At 40.4% G+C, this 17,695-nt stretch overlaps 1 pseudogene; it reads right to left on the bottom strand.

Moving 5' to 3' along the window:
* Positions 1-15,298: 15,298 nt before the first annotated feature.
* LOC101605096 lies at positions 15,299-16,704 on the bottom strand (annotated as a pseudogene).
* Positions 16,705-17,695: the final 991 nt, after the last annotated feature.

Below are 17,695 nucleotides of genomic sequence, written 5' to 3'. Positions count from 1 at the left end.
GTTGGCCTGGCTGACCAAAGAGCTGGAGAGGGCCGCCTGTCTCCACTCCTGACAACAGTGGCGTTATCGGCATGGCAGCAGAGCCCGGCTTCTCACATGGCTGCCACGGGACTCAGCCCAGGTCCTCATGCTCTCTTCCTAACCCTATTGCCAATTTTTTAAGTCTTATGATCATGATTATAAGATGGGATCTCATTTTGTTTTGTATTATAGTTCTGTATAAATGCAGTATTTTTCATTCATTAAAGTGCCATTTATATTTGGCTCCTTTTAAAAGTTGTTTTTTCCCTGTATGCTGTGCCTAGTTTTGATTAGATAGTTAAATTTTACAAGTTTATGTTAATGAAATTAGTTCTTGACATCTTTTCAGCTGTAAACATTTTTTCTTAATTTAATATATTTTTAAGTAGTTTAGAATAACATTTCTATTTTTAGGGGGTAAAATATAACTGAATTATTTCTGTTTGATTGATGAAGGTATATGATGAGGAGAGAAAGAGAGAAGAGAAAATACAAAATATTTCCCATAATTCCTTTTTACTCTCATATTTCTTGTTTTACTTTAAAAATGCTAAAGATACATTTTGTTTTAAACAGTGACATGTGACACCAGCTGTCACAATAACTACAATTTACAATTTATAATATGGCATTGGCCCTTGGTACTTAGCTTAAGTTATGAGGAGGATCAGTTAACATTGTCAGAAAGCTAATCCTCCTGAGGACCAACCACAAGCTCTCCCGCATTTCTGACCTTCATCTACTTGCATTTTCCTAATTCTCTGAAAACTTTTATGTATTAGCTTGATGAAAATTAAACATGACACCTCACTTGTAGAATTAAAAGTATTTAAGATATAAAGATGGATCAAAATGTAGTATCAGGCATGCTGGCACATGCCTTTAATCCCAGCACTCAGGAGGCTGAGGTAGAAGGATCCCTGTGAGTTTGAGGGCAGCCTAGACTACAGAGTAAATTCTAGGTTAGCCTGGACTAGAGAACAACCTTGATTCATAAACCTCCCCAAATTGCAGAGACCTCAAAGACATACACCTGAATAGAGTTTAGAATCAGTTGAGGCTTTTGTCTGTGTCCTTAAGGGTGGAACTTGAGTCTTGAATTCTTGAATAATTCTGGATCAGGACATTGGTTTGGAAACTTGGCTGATGAGGCTTATGAAGTAGGTAACAGCACCTTTTCTCAGAAACGTCATCAGCTTTGTCTCATGCAAATCTTCTATATATCTCAAACTTTGGTCAAATTGACAGAATAGTATCAAGGACTTTTGACAAGTTTATATAACAGGCTATGAATGGACTTTTTTGTGTTTTTTGATCTTTATTATTTAATAAGTGAGCAGGAATTTGGTTGGAAGCTTGTTTCCTTTCTTTTCTTTTCTTTTTTTAAACAAGAAAAAAAAAACTGATTTATGTCAAATTCCTCAAAGGTTTTCAGTGGCTATTGTTATATGCTCACCTGAGCTGCACATGCTCCAGTAGTTGTGGGTTAGCTTGTGATCATGTCATTCATCACTGATGGTTATTTTCATGTAAATATCTGTGGTAGTTTGAAACGTTTGGTCCTGTAGAGTCAGGTGTGTTTTTTTTTTTAATTTTTTTAGTTTATTTTTGTTTATTTATTTGAGAGCGACAGACAAAGAGGCATAGACAGTGAGAGAGAGCGAGAAATGGGCGCGCCAGGGCTTCCAGCCACTGTAGATGAATTCCAGATGTGTGCGTTCCCTTGTGCATCTGGCTAACGTGGGTCCTGGGGAACCGAGCCTCGAACCGGGGTCCTTAGGCTTCACAGGCAAGCGCTTAACCGCTAAGCCATCTCTCCAGCCCATCAGGTGTTTTTAAAATACTTCTTTTTTTTTTTTGTTTTGTTTTGTTTTTTTGAGGTAGGGTCTCACTCTAGCCCAGGCTGACCTGGAATTCACTGTGGAGTCTCAGGGTGGCCTCGAACTCACGGCGATCCTCCTACCTCTGCCTCCCGAGTGCTGGGATTAAAGGTGTGCGCCACCATGCCCGGCTGAGTCAGGTGTTTTATTGAGCTTGTAAATTGGCTCTCCAGTGGCCTGGCTGGAGGAGGTGTTACTGAGAGTGGATGCTGGAGTCCAGCCCAAAAGTGTCACAGGGCCCTGATCTGATTCGAGCCCAAAGGTGTGAGAAATCAGCCTGCGCTCTGGCCAGTTCGTGTGTGCGCTGGTGCCGGTGTCTTGTTCGCTGCCTTTTGGCTTTTGCTGGCTGTTTGATTGCTTGTCTCTGCTTGGATCTGTGAAAGGGAGCCAGCTTCTTCAGCTACTGATGGAACTTCTGCTGGGTCTGTAAACCTGAAATAAATTCCTGAATAACTGCTCCCATAAACTGTGTTTGGTTCCGATGTTCATCTCAGCATTGTGGAATTGTCTATAACAACATTTCATCTGTTAAGTATTCCACATTTGCATAGTGATTTTAAGTAATATTTGTCATATAATAATTACTACAGCTATCTGGGTATACTTCTGAATTACTTTGGTTTACTCAAACTATGCTATGAGACTAGAGATGTGGCTCAATGGTTAAAGGAGCTTGCTTACAAAGCCTGAAGACCCAGGTTTGATTTCCCAATACCCATGTAAATCCAGATGCATAAAGTGGCTTCTGTGTCTGGAGTTCATTTTCAGCGGCAGGAGGCCTCTATCTACTATGTCTATCTACTATGTATCTCTTATATAGTGCTTACAAGACACTAAGTTCTCACAAATGTTTGTTAACAACCCTTTAAGACAGGCTCTATTATAACCCCATTTTGTATATGAAGGTATCACAGAGAGGAAGAAAATTTTATTGTGAGCACACTATGTGTATAACAAAAAATTTAAAAGCGTCTTTTAGAAGCCAGGAGCAGTGGTTTTATATATATTTATTTATACACATATATAAATTTATTTATCTGAAAGCAGAGAGAGAGAGAGATAAAGCGAGGAGAGACAGGCAGAGAAAAAGGGCACACCAGGGCCTCTAGCCATTGCAAATCAACTCCAGATGCATGCTCCACTTTGTGCATCTTGCTTTATGTGGATCCTGGGGAATTGAAACCAGGTGGTTTAGCTTCACAGGCAAGTGTCTTAATTGCTGAGTCATTCCTCCAGTCTTCTATAGCCCAATTTACTAAGATATATTTATTATTTTTAATTTTCTTAACTAAGTACAGGAAGATCTTTATATGTATTAAAGTTTCAATAATATTATCTATTTTTATAATATTAATTCTGCCAATACATGTGCTTGCAAGGTCTTTCAATATGCTAGCATCTTCAGTTCCTTTATTTGATGATTTAAAGTTTTCATTGTAGAGGTCGTGTCTATTTCAAAAATTAGTATGAATGGAAATTTTTCTTGATTTCCTTCTGGCAAATTTGTTATATAGAAAAGCTATTGATCTTTGTAATTCAATGTTATATCCTACTACTTTCCCAAAGGTATTTATCAGATCTAAGAGTCTTCTAGTGTGCCTTTAGGGTCTTCTAAATATAGGCTCAGGTAATCTGCAGATAACATTAATTAGATTTCATGACTTTTATTTGTGTTCTTTTTATTTCTGTCTGTGCCAACTCTACACTGATAGGGGGCTAATATCTTGAATGGAATATGAGCTCTAAAAATTAGAAACAAGAAAACAAATCATTCAACCAATAAACAGGTAGATGAATTAAATAAGTAGTTGTTAAAGGAAGAAGCTCAAAAATGGCCAATAAATATTGAAAAGGTGATCAACACTCTTATCTTTATCAAAGACTAATAAATTAAAACTGCTGACCTATTTTATTCTTGATATTTTTTCCAATTTTACCCAAGTTACAAAGGCTATAATCAAGAAAATAAATGTGGATGAATATGTGGGGAAAGAGGAACCCTATATAATACTGGTAGAAATGTAAGCTAATCTAGTCACTATGGAAATCAACAGGAAAGTTCCTCAGGAAACTAAAAATAGAATTACCATATGACTTCTTGGTACATACCCAAAGGTTCCAAGTTAGCATAACACAGTGACACTTGCACAGCCATGTTTATTGCTGCAATATTCCCATAACGTTTTCCTGTCCCACCAATCTTTATTCTCCCCTACAGCATTTCTCAATGATAGTTACGTACCAGTTTGTGTTGCTGCTTGTGATTCAAATACTATTCATCTTCCCAAAATAAATTAAAATCTTCTTGAAGGTAGTTGTATTAGGCAGTTCAGGATCCCCCAGGGCATCTTGCACAATGCTTAGCATGAAGGAGATTGGCTTGCAAATTGGTGTCTATAAATAAATAAATGAAGGCCCTAAACTTGATTTTGCTTATGAGCTAAAAACAGTTCTTTAAAAATTTAACATGAATGCTTTTGGCTATGTTCACCACAGCTTCTCTATGCTAGTGGAACTCAATGACTTTGGCATATTTATAGCACCTACCTGGACCAGCAGGCAAGTGTTTTTTGTGGTACTGTTGTGTTCCAGTAGGGACTGACTGAATGCTGTGCAAGGGGCAAGATACAGTGATAGCTGGATAAGAATAAAATGCAGTTGAGGCTGGGGAGAATGCTCAGTGGTTAAAGGCACTTGCCTGCAAAGCCTACTGGCCTAGATTTAACTCCCCAGTATCTACATAAAAAACTAGATGCATCAAGTGGCCCATGTACCTGGAGTTTGTTTGTACCATAAAGAGGCCCTGGTGCACCCGTACTCTCTCTTTCCTCACAAGTCAATAAATAAAAATATTAAGGAGCTGGAGAGATGGTTTGGTGCTTAAAGGCACTTGCTTTTAAAGCCTGCCAGTCTGGGTTTTATTCCCCAGCACCCAAGTAAAGCCAGATGCACAAAAAGTGGCACATACATCTGGAATTCATTTGCAGAGGCAAGAGGCCCTGGTGTGCCCATTCTCTCTCTCTTCCTCTCTCCCTTCCTCTGCAAATAATGAAATAAAAATATATTTTTCACAAATGCTACTGTTCTTTTTCCAATCAGAGAATTTTCTTGGGGGATAGGAATGCACGTCTTAAAAAAAAGCCTCTGAGGCTGAGGATGCAGTTCAGTGGCAGGGTGCTTGCCTAGCATGCATAAATCCCAGGGTTCAATATCAAGTGCCACCCTCCCCCCCCACAAAGACACAACCAAAAACTAAGCAACTCCTTCTGTAAGTTAACTCCTCCTGCCTGAGAGGGAAGCAGAAAGACTGAACACCTGTTCACTGGACATATTAAACAAGGATCAGATGCTTCAACTAAGAAATGAATATTTCTGGCTGGGGAGGTGGCTCAGTTGGTAACATGCTTACCACACAGCATGATGCTTGATAGCATTCTTTTACTATTTCCTTCAGGTATTTAATTTCCCAGCACTCTAACCAGGCATATAAGCTAGAACTTAGATAATATAGCAAACATGTATTTTTTGTTGATTTTACCCACACAAAAATTATGAAATATTTTGTAAAATGGGAGAGTAAAACTCTTAAAAAATTAATTTTATTTATTTATTTATTTATTTGAGAGAGAGAGAGAGGGAAAGGCAGATAGAGAGAATGGGCATATCAAGGCCTTCAGCTACTGCAAACAAACTCCAGAAACATGCACCATCTTGTGCATTTAGCTTATGTGGGCGCTAGGGAATTGAACCTGGGTCCTTTGACTTTGCAGGAAAGTACCTTAACTGCTAAGCCATCTCTCCAGACTTGGGAGATCAAACTTTTAGTAAATGTGATGGTTAACCTCAATTGTCAATTTGATTGGATTTGGAATCAGCTAGGGGACAAATTTCTGGGGATCTTTCTTTCTTTCTTTCTTTCTTTCTTTCTTTCTTTCTTTCTTTCTTTCTTTCTTTCCTTCTCTTTGTTTGTTTTTGTTTGTTTGAGGTAGGGTCTCACTCTAGCCCAAGTTGACCTGGAATTCACTATGTAGTCTCAGGATGGCCTCTAACTCATGGCAATCCTCCTACCTTTGTTTCACAAGTGCTGGGATTAAAGGCATGTGCTTTAACTTTTTAAAAAATTTTATTTTCAAGGAGACAGAAAGAGAGGTTCACCAGAATGAGCTTCAAATGCATGCACCCTTTTGTGCATCTGGCTTTATGTGGGTACTGGGGAATTGGACCTGAGCCATCAGGCTTTGCAAGCAAATGCCTTTAACTCCTGAGCCATCTCTCCAGCCCAGGGCATGTCATTTCTGTAGTGTCAAAGGTATGCTGGAATTTAAGGCTATGTATATGTTTAAGATATTACAGTATAAGGCACACAGAGAAACTGTAAAAACAAGTCTACTGTTCACTGGCATTTCCCAGCGTGTATACATCTGTGTGATGGTCTTTAATTCCAGAAGCAGTTAGCAGCACCCCACAGCCCCGTTTTGTGAACTCTTTCTTCAGCTACAGCTTAACAGGGAAACTGGCTGTCTTCACGTCTAGCTTCACAGAAGCCTTACTGCTCCTTTTCTACTTTGCATGACTAGAATCATGTATCTGTATTCAGATTTCACTACTGGACATCTTGTTCATGAGATTCACTTATCATGTGTTCTCATTGCATAAAGACTGTCCAATTTGTTTGTTCTTGTGAGACAGTGTCACATGTAACCCAGGCTCGCCTCGAGCTGACTGTGTCACTGGGGGTGGCATCACTACCACGTGTGTTTCGTGTGGGCTGGGGATTAGACCCAGGGCTTTTGCATGCTAGACAAGCACTCTACTAACGGAACTCCAGCTCCAGTCTTATTTCTTGATTCTTAGAATGCCTTTAAGCATTTTTCTACATGACTTTGGTAAAAATATGCATGCCTGTCTGGTTTGTATCTAAGACTGAATCTGTGGGCCGTGTAGCCTATACTCAGCTTTGGTACAAGCTGCCAGTTTGACAGAATAACAGCGTTTTTCACTCCTACCAGGAATGTTTGAGTGTTCTGTTTCTTACATTCCAGTTGACATTTAGCATTTCCTGTCTTTTTCACATTAGTTGATCTAGTATTTGCTGTCTTTTTCATGTTAGTCAGTCTGGTAAATTTATAGTGTTGGTACACTGTGGTTTCAATTTAAATTTGCGTTTCCCTAATTATTGATGAAGTTGAGCCATTTTTGTTTGTTGACCACTTGAATGTTCTCTTCTGTGAAGTGTCTGTCCTTACCCATATTTTATTTGGTGGCTTGCATTTTTAGTGACTTCTAGGATTTATTTGTATTATTGATATGAGTTGTCCTGACTCTGACACTCTTCATAGCTTTCTAATAGTGATTTGTTACACTGAGGCCACATATTTGTAACATAGTCCAAAGTACTCATTTTTCCCCTGGACTTTTTGTCCTACTTCAAGACATATTTACTTCCCTTACAGATTTCAAATTATGTTTGTACAATTTCCCCTAAAAGCTTTGTGCTATTATTTTTACCTTTAAATGTGTAAACTATCTGAAATTGATTCTTTTGTATGGTGTGAAGTAGGGTTCAAAGTATACCATTGTGGTGGTTTGAATAGATGGCCCCCAAAATATTCAGTTTTTTATTTGTTTGTAGTTTGTATCTGCAGCCACCTGGCTGGAAGCAGTGTCACTGGGTGAATGTTAAGGTGTGGCTGTGGGCTTCAGATTTCAATCTAAAGATATGCAAAGTGTGTCTAGCAGGAGTTCCTGAAGTGTGCTGTGGCTTTTCGCTTGTGCTTCTCTCTGTCTGTTTGGTCCTATGAAGGCAGGCCAGCTTCTTCTGATATTTATGGAACTTCCCCTGGATCTGTAAGCTTCAATAAATATCCCTTCCTCCATAACTGTGCCTGGTCTAGAAGCTCATCTCAGCAAACCTGAAGCTGTCTGCTATAACCATTTTTTTACAGAGTCATTTTTTGCCAGAAATTAAGCATTTTTTTTAAACTCTGTACCGTATTCCTCTAGTCTACTTGTTTATCTTTGTGTCCACACTTCCATGTCTTGTTGTTTAATAGGTATTAATAGTCTGCAGTGATAGCACCCAGAACATGCCCACTCTCATTTAGTAGATACCAATATCTACTTCAGTATCTTGTCTATCCCCATTCTTTAGAATTGCTTAGACGATGTTTGGACCTTTCTACCCTATAAGACATTTTAAACAAGCTGGCCAGAGGTTTTACATCTTGCAAAAAATAATAGAAATCTTTTGAGTTTTTGACTGAGACTAAATTTAATCAATGGATTAATTTGAAGAGAATTAGCATTGATTTCATTTTACTGTGGAGATTTTTAGATAGCTTTGCTTATTTATTTATTTGCAAGCAGACAGAGACAGAGAGAAGAGATAGAACGGGCACACCAAGGTCTTCAGCTTCTGAAAGTGAACTCCAGATGCATGTGCCCTGTGCATCTGGCTCTATGTGAGTACTGGGGAATTGGCATCAGGTCTTAAACTTTGTAGGTGGAGATATTTTTAACCCATGTGCATGGTTTAGCACTTGTATTCAAAAATTCTCTATAAAAGGAAAGACAGTGGCTGAAGAGATGGCTTAGAAGTTAAGCACTTGACTGCAAAGCTTAAGGACCCCGATTCAAGGTTCAATTTCCCAGAACGCGTGTAAGCCAGACACACAAGATGGCACATGTGTCTGGAGCTCTTCTGCAGTGGCTGGAAGCTCTGACATGCCCATGCTCTCTCTGTATCTGCCTCTTTTCCTCTTTTTCTCTCACTCAAATAGATTAAACATTTTTTAAAAAGAAAAAGAAGGACAAAATGTTTTCTTTTTGTGAAGGAAAGACAAATGTTTTTTCTATTACATATTATTTCATCTCCTCCTCCTCCTTGCTTTTCCTCTTGTTCCTCCTCCTCCTCTCCTTTTTTTGAGGAACTGTCTCACTTCTTCCCAGGCTAGTCTTGAACTCACAGCACTTTCTTTTCTTTTCTTTCTTTCTTTCTTTTTTTTTTTTTCTTGTTTGGTTTTTCAAGGTAGGTTCTTACTCAGCCTAGGCTGACCTGGAATTCACTATGCCTCGAACTCACGGCAATCCTCCTACCTCTGCCTCCCAAGTGCTGGGATAAAGGCGTGCACCACCACGCCTGGCTTTCCCAGCGCTCTTCTTACTTCAGCTTCCTCAGTACTGAGAGTATAGGTGTAAGCCACCAAGCCAGACGCATATTTCTTATCTCAGCAATGTTCTATATCTCTCAGTATAGAAATTTTTCCCTATCATGTATAAAATCTAATTTGATAGCATTGTAATTGGTGCATTTTTTTCCTTTATGATGTATAGAAATATGATTAAAAACTTTAGATTATACTCTGCCCTAAAAGGATCACTGTGGACCCGGGGAGATGTTTCAGTGGTTAAAGACACTTACTTTCAAAGCCTACTGCTCTGGGTACAATTCCCCAGGCACCAACATAAGTGGACAGGCATTCGAGTGCACCCACCCACTCACTCACCCACCCACCCAAGTATGAAAATACACACACACACACACACACACACACTGTGCTATTCTAGAGGAAGACCAAATTTGAATTGTCCCAGTGGGCCGTATAGACAGCTGATACCATTTGCAATGGAATGCTGCTAAGGGTAGTGTAACAAAGAGTTCTGCTCAGTGAAAATTTCATTAATTATTCATGTGCTCTTAGTAAAATTACTCATGATGTTACGTTTTCAGTTCACTTAGTTATGAAAGATAATGTAGTATATCCTTCAAAAGGTGGTTATTGAAGCATGACAACGTGCGGCACAATATAGGTTTTTCAAAAGCACTCTAAATATTATCTATTCTAATACTATAAAGACAGGTGAAGGGCTGAAGGGATTGCCTAGTGGTTAAGGCACTTTCCTTCAAAGCCAAAGGACCCAGGTTCTATTCCCCTGGACCCACATAAGCTAGACGTAAAAGGTGGAGCATGTGTCTGGAGTTCATTTGCAGTGGCTGGAGGCCCTGGTGCTCCCATTCTTTCCCACCCTCTCTCTCTGTCTCTCTTACTCTCTCTCTCAAATAAACAAATAAAATATTTTTTAAAGGTGTTTGCCACCACACATGGCAAGAGTACATTTAAACAAAAATCTTGTAAAATGTTATAAATTTATGTATTTTTAGAACCAAAGTTGGAAATGCTACACATACTGCCACTTAAAAAGTGTGTTTCCTAACGAGTATAAATTGTTATCTCATGCTTTAACTTTATATTCTTTTTATGACTAGTCCTAATATTTGAAGAAAAATGTAGAGAGACTAATAAACAAAGACTGTATTTAATGGTAAAATTCTAAGAGAATGTTTAGAATACTGCTGGCAACTTGAAAAATTATGACATAAGTTATCTACTATTTGAAATAAGGCAAATTAAAAGGCATCACATTTTATAAATTATTGAGCCTGATATTAATAAAAGTTAATTATAATTCTCATCTTTTAGGGTGATTATATTTGATATAATATTTTATTTGATATAATGTGGAAATCATGCTCATTCATAGTAGGTTAATGTTTGCATAGGCTAAGCCTGGGGACATGAAAACTATGCATCTTGGATGGAGTCCCTAGGACATAGGAACTCATGGGCTTCTCCAAGGATTTCCAGATAAATATATGTCAACATGTGTGTTCTAAGCTGATGTAAATGCATGGTCTGTCTTACACCTAGAATTCCCATAGCCGTTACTTCCTAAAACTCTCAATAAAAGCTACAAGTAAAATGAGGACAGGGCTTCACTCCAGTGGAGTCCCCTGGGTCTCCTTCAAATGCTCTCTTGTTTGTTTCATAATCATTTCCACCCTCTCTCGTACTACTGACCTGAACTGTCAGAATACAGTGGAGAACTGAAGCATAAAACAACCCAATGTTTGGAGAATGGTGTCAAAGCACTGTTACTGGTTCTTTCTGTTTCTTAGATCTCAGTTCTCAGCTTTACATCCACTTGCTCTAATCTTCTCTATTGTGCTGTGGCTGGAACCTTGCACATCTCTTGTCTCTTGTTTGTCATCTGGTTTCCTGCCAAAATGGAGCTCAAAAGTCAGAGTATAAGCCTGAACCAAGAAATGGCACCTGCTTCTTCCATGTCTGTATCCTTTACTGCCGCTCTGGTGTAACCCGAACAAACACCCTTCATCCTGGCAGTAGGATTTGTTTCCTGCTCTCCCATGGCCAACCTCCCATGCTCCCATAGCCAGTCTCATCCTTAGAGTCAGGAAGACCTACCTGCGCTGTCCCCTCAGATCCTGAGACCCAGCTTTGCAAGGGCCATCTCTTAAATTCCAGAGACACCAGCATGAGCGGGTCACTTTAATAACCACGTGCTTGGCCTCTGCTCCTTCAACAGAAGAGCTAAGAGCAGTTTCTGTACTTCTTGTATCTGTAACTTCAGCATTTCCAGTATTTCCTAAACCAACTTCTTCAAATATGTTCTTTTTCCTGTTAAAATAATTTTGGTTCCTGTTTTTATGACTACACCATACCAATAGGTTCATTACCTTGATAAGGCAAATAAATGCCATATACATCTTGTGAATTTATCTAAGTGATCACAGTAAAATACCAAAAATAGAAAAAAAAATTGAATTGCCATTCTAATTTTGGAGGATTGGGAGAAAGATGTGTATTTAAAAGAATGTGGATGTAATGAAAAAATAAGACATGAAAATGCTAAATTTTTGTTGTCATATGAGTTTTTTATTAAGGCCTAATTACTGAAGCTTAACATTTGTTGTTCATCCACTTAGGCAGGCTGTCCATGAAAAGTTTTGGGGAAATCGTGTCACAATGCTGGTGGTGCCTCCCCTTACTGATCTGGGGCTTCGCTCCTTCAGGGCTGCTCAGAGCTCTCCTCCCTGCCCTGCCCTGGAAGCTTCCCAAGGCTGCTCCGGCATAAACTATTGAGATGTTGCCTAAGGGTCTGGTTCAGTTCCATTATGTCCCTAATAAGTCATTTTTATTTGATAAGGCTCAGAAGTTTAAGAGCTAAAGAAATTAGAAGTACACAAAAATCCTTGACATTCTGCAAAGAGAAATGTGCTCCAATAGATGCCACTGTGTCCCAGTGCAGCTTGTTACAGCTAAAGAAAGAGCCGGAGAGACACTTCCACCTAGGCCGCTTAATCCAAAGAGCATCTTTTTTTGTGGCATACCCATTCTCTCTACTAAACCAGGTGTTCTTTCTAGGGTGACATTAAGAGGACCTCTTTTGGTATTGGAAGCATTCTTCAGAAATTTGAACACAAAGTTAAATTTTGGCAGAAATTTTATTAGGAGACCCAAAGGTAATGTCATTCCTTCCCAAATTCTTTGAATTTTTTTGGAGTTTTTATATAATAGGCAAATAAATTATATGTGTCAAACTCAAACCTAATTAATTTTAAGGCTAGGTAGCTGATGGTAAGGTTTAAAATAATTACTTACTGCCCAATATTTCCAAGAAACAAGGTTTGTGGCAAATTGTAGGTTACTTACTCATTTGGTCAAAATACATGGTCGTGGGCTGTAAATGAAAGCAGACATACGTTTTACTTTTTATTAGTTAGCTGGTTAATTTTAATTGGTACATGAAATCATTAAGGTGTGGAGCTCAGAGGCGGTGAGAAGACTCAGCGGGCGCAGCACTTGCTGCGCAAGTGGAGGGCCGGAGCGGAGCTCGGGTCCCCAGCACTCACGTAAGTGCTGGGTGGGCGCGGCGGCCCGCCTGGAACCCAGCGCTCAGCAGTGACCCCACCCCACAGGGCAGGGTGACTAGTCAGACTATAAATTAGTGAGCTCTGGGCTCATGTAAGAGACCTTGGTAAACGAAGTGGAGAGTGATGAAGGCAGACACCCCTCCTCAGCCTCTGGTCTCCACAGGCTCAGGTGCCCATGTGCACCCGCACTCACGCGTGTCCACATGCATATGGACACCTGTGCACACGTGTACACAAGCCACACACACATGCACAAAAATTAAATAAGATCATCCATATTAAATAGTCTCGGGTAATGTTTCTACCCCAATATACATTGTGTAGTGTTTGTGAGGTTCATCATTTAAATCTCCTGAAACATGTGCCATTTCACAAACATGCAAAAACCTTTAGTTTATTTGCTTTTAAAATATATATCATATAATTGTTATCTGTAGTCCTCTTACCATGCACTAGCACGTGAGAACTTCTTACTCCTATCTAACCATATGTTAGTACCCATTGATCATGTCCCATCCCTCTCTCCCCTCTATTCCTTCCAACTACTGGGTACCACCATTCTATGCTCATTTCTATATGATCTTTTAAAAAATTATGTGATATATATATATATATATATATATATATATACACACACACACACATACATACATACATATATGTGTACACACACACACACATATATGGACAGAGAGAGAGAGAGGCAGAGAGAGCTCAGTCTATATCCCTGGCCCCTGCTCCCATTTCCCTGGGGGTCCTCCTCATTGGAGGTGTGGTATTCACTGTAGGGTCATGAAGCTCTCGACCGTGCCCTATAGCATCTTTTCTTTAGATATGGGTCATAGAACTGGACTTGTTTTTCACTGCCTAGCTTATTCCATTTAACATAATATTGAATTTTTAGTTCCAACCATGTGGTTGCAAATGAAACTATTTCATATTATAGCTGGATAGTATTCTATTTTATTCACAGTTTTGTTTTATCTGTTTCATGATACAGTGTCTCACTGTGTAGCCTAGCTGGCCTCAAACCCATAGTCATTCTTCCCCAAACTTCTGAGTGGTGAAAATACAGACATATGCCACCATGCCTAGCTACACTACATTCTTTTTAATCCATCTGCCAGTTGCAAGTAGCAACCAGTATATATACATATTTTGCTTCTATGGGTTCTATTATTACAGGCATGTCAAATATTGCATGATTTCACTTATATGGAGTATTTAAATAATAGTGAAATTTATTGAAGCAGTACAGTGCTTTTTCCCAGGGTCGATAGAGTGCAGGAATGGGAAATTATTTCCTGGATATAAAGTTTCAGTTATGTCAGATGTATAATTTATAGATAGATATCTATTTATGATATGAGTGTCTGGAGAGAACAATGCACAGTTCAATATTTGTTAAGAGGGTATTTTTTATATTAAGTGTTATCACATACGAAACCCCCCAAGAGATGGAGGAATGGCTTAGCAGTTAAGGCTTGGCCTGCAAAGCCAAAGGACCCAGGTTCAATTCCCCAGGACCAATGTTAGCCAGATACACAAGGGGGGTGCATGTGTCTGGGGTTCATTTGCAGTGGCTGGAGGTCCTGGCACACCCATTCTCTCTCTCTCTCTCTCTCTCTCTCTTTCTCTCTTTCTCTCTCTCTCCCTCTTTCTCAGTCAAATAAATAAATAAATAATACTTGTTAAAAAACCCAAGAGGCTGGAGAGATGGCTTAGTGGTTAAGGCAATTGCCTGCAAAGCCAAAGGATCCCTACTCGACTCTCCAGGACGCACATAAGCCAGATGCACGAGAGGGGCACATGCATCTGGAGTTCATTTGCAGTGGCTGGAGGCCCTGGCAAGCACATTCTCTCTCCCTCTCTTTCTCTCTCCCTCTCTCTGCCTCTTTCTCTCTCTCAAATAAATAAAATATATTTTAAAAAACAAGAAACTAAGGGACATAAGAAATTATAAATATTTATATGTCTGTTACTTTAATTGTCCTGATGGTAGTGTAAGTGTCTCCATATATCCAAACTTGCTATGTTGTACACATTAGATATATTTGAGTCTTTGTATATCTGCTATAAATAAAATAAATAAATAAGTAATGTAATTAACATGCTCCAGTCACTGTGATAATCCAAAATGGGCCTGTGTGCTTATAAAATTCCTTTGGGATGTGGCAAATCTTCTGAAAATCACTATAGTCGAACTTCATTATCAGCCTGTCAGGGAAAGATAAGCAGTAGGAAGTTTCAGGGATAATCTCAAAAGTGGGTTAATGATTTTTTTTTTTTTTTTGCACTTATTGCTAGGTGACCCTGGACAGTTTTATTACTTTCATCTCTGAACTTCAGTTGCCACATCTATAAGATGGAGATAAGAATAACATCCATTTCATAATCATGATTATTTACACTAATGCAAAGAAAACCCTTCAGTATGTGCTCTGTACATGCTAAAACCTAACAGATGTTAGCTACTATTACTTACACACCAAGCAGGGATTGAACACTTAACACAGAAAATAGAAGTTTCAGCCTCACATATTCTAGTCCTGACACACAAGCCATCCTACCCATTTAGTCCAAAACCCATCATGAGTTTCCTTATTCTTCTTGTTTAACTCAAGACAACTTTCCAACTGGCTTTCATCTACAAAATCAAACAAGATGTAATTTGGGTTGCTCGGGGAGGCAAGACCCTAGAATTTAATCATCAAACTTGACAGACTTGGAGGCGTTCCTATCGATATAGAAGAGTTTGTTTGTGGTGGTGAGGAATCCAAGGCCAGCTCCACGGCTGTATTTCCAGCTCATGGCTCGGTCGTAGTCCTGCTGCAAGTTCTGCTGTAGTGTGTCTGCGGCCTTCTTGCTGAGGGCCATGTTGGGTCTCCCAGTCATGTTGGGGGGGGAGGTTGAATGAAGGGGAAAGATGCTTAAAGCCACCCATCAGTTTGAGAAATTTCAGTTTCTGTTCCTCATTTTCAAAACCAGCAGTATCCCACTGACCAAACTGGGTTCCCGTCCACTTCCTGGGTTCTGAAGCTTCTGTCTTGCCAGACTCCAGATCAATCTCTTCTTGCAAGGCCTTTCGCCTCACCTGGTCTATGTAGGTTTCATCCATGTTGCTTTTCTTTTCCAGCACCACCTCCAAGTCTGCATCAGACACCTCCTCCTCCTCCAAGGGAACTTCTGCTACTCTGTGCTCTTTCCTCTTCTTTTTCTTTGTTTTCACTGCCAGCTCCTCACCAACTGGCTGTTCTTCCTTTTTCTTGGACTTCCCCTTCTTCTTCCCTGGAGATTTCAGGCTGTCTCCTACTGAGATGTAGTCTAGAACCCCAGCTTCTTCCTTCCTCTCCGGGGGCTAGTCTCTACAGCCCTACTGTGCCTACAGTGAACCTGGAGGGTGTCGCTCTCCTGGGGGGCCTTCTTCTTTTTCAAGCTGTGCTCTCTGGTGCTGCCTTGCTTGCGTTTCTGCCCCAAGGCCACCTGCCCCTCAGCCTCCTCCTTCTCCACTGAGGCTGCATACAGAGCATCGCCAGCCTCACACAGCCAGGGGTCCTTGATGGAGAAGGCTATGGCATCTCGTGTCTTTTTCTCCTTCTTGTGCTTTTTGACTTTCTTGCTAGCTCCGCTCACCTCCTTGCCCTGTTTGGGGTCAGGGGAAGTCTTCAACTTTGAGCTTTGGGAAGCAGCCAGAGATAAAGACTTCCTTTTCTTTTCCTTCTCTCCACTAAGACATTCCAGCTGGTCAAGGACCTGGTTTCTAGCACTGGGTGACTCTGTCAGTCTGGCACATACCAGGGGCTCAGGTTCTGAAAACTCCTTACAAGAGGTATGGTGGTCCTTCTTTTTCTTCTTTTTCTTGCCCGGAGACACCTCGGAGACCTGCCCCTGACCCACATTATCAGAGGGGGATATGGGCCTTGCAGGAGAAATGTCAGAAAACTAATCGTCACTATTTAAGACAGAGTACTGAGTCTCGGGTTCTTTGACCACTGCAATCTTCTTTTTTTTCTTTTTCTTCTCTGGGACCCCTGGGCCCAGGTCTACTTTGTGGGTCTTGGTGATCATTCCTCACAGGCCTTGGAGTCGTTAATACGCGAGTGCAAGGTCTCAGAGTTATCAAAGCTGCAAAACCGGGATTCGAACCCATCCCGCAGGACTACCCCGAGCCCAGGAGAGAGGCCGTTCCCACGTCCCGCGGCGCCCCCGCCTCAGCACAGGCAGAGCCACGCGGGGGTCCCTGACTTCAGAGCCCAGGGCTTCCGGGGGGCGGCAGGAGCGCCCTCCAGGACCATCTGGGGGTGCCGGCGGTCCTCCTTCCTCCTCACCGCGCGCCGGGTTAATGATTTTTTTTAATGTGTTTATTTGCACTGTGTGTGGGGGGCTGGGGGACACCGAACACCGCCTTTTGCATCCAGCTTATGTGGATGGATTAGGAGCTGAACCCAGACCTGCATGCTTTGCAAGCATGTGCCTTTAGCCATTGAGTCATCCACCCTCCCAGCCCTGGCTTAATGATTTTTAATACACATCATTTATCAAACCACAAGAAGTAAGGCAATCAAGAGAAAATAAATGAAAAATTTAAAGTTCAAAGAGATGACTATATTTTCCTATAATGTAACACATTGTATTTAAGAGGAGTTGGTATCTGGCTGCTGTACATGTCTCAGCTGCATCTTTCTGTGTTGGCATTTGGCTGTGGCACTGCTTCAGATAAAAGCTGGATTGTGTAATTCACAGTTCTATTTTTTGTAAGATTCAAGGTCTCTTAATGTGAGCTACTTCTCCAGTAGCTACTACATATTCAAATCACAATTGAGAACTACTACAATAAACACATGGGAATAAGTCCAGGGGAAGATGTAAGTGCAACTGCATAAATTTGGAAGACAGGGTTATGCTAGGTAAATGCTCAACTGTCCTTATACGTCCAAAGAGCACTGAATGACCTAAGTGGTGATGTCAGCATTGAGCTGGAGAGCCTTTGAGCCAAGCAGACCATTAATGAAAGCAGCAAGGGTGTCCATTTCCTCATCCCAGAGCAGTGATTGTTTTAAGG

The sequence above is a fragment of the Jaculus jaculus genome, chromosome 13 (assembly GCF_020740685.1).
Source record: "Jaculus jaculus isolate mJacJac1 chromosome 13, mJacJac1.mat.Y.cur, whole genome shotgun sequence".
Taxonomy (NCBI): Eukaryota; Metazoa; Chordata; class Mammalia; order Rodentia; family Dipodidae; genus Jaculus; species Jaculus jaculus.
This window is presented reverse-complemented; position numbering and strand designations above follow the sequence as displayed.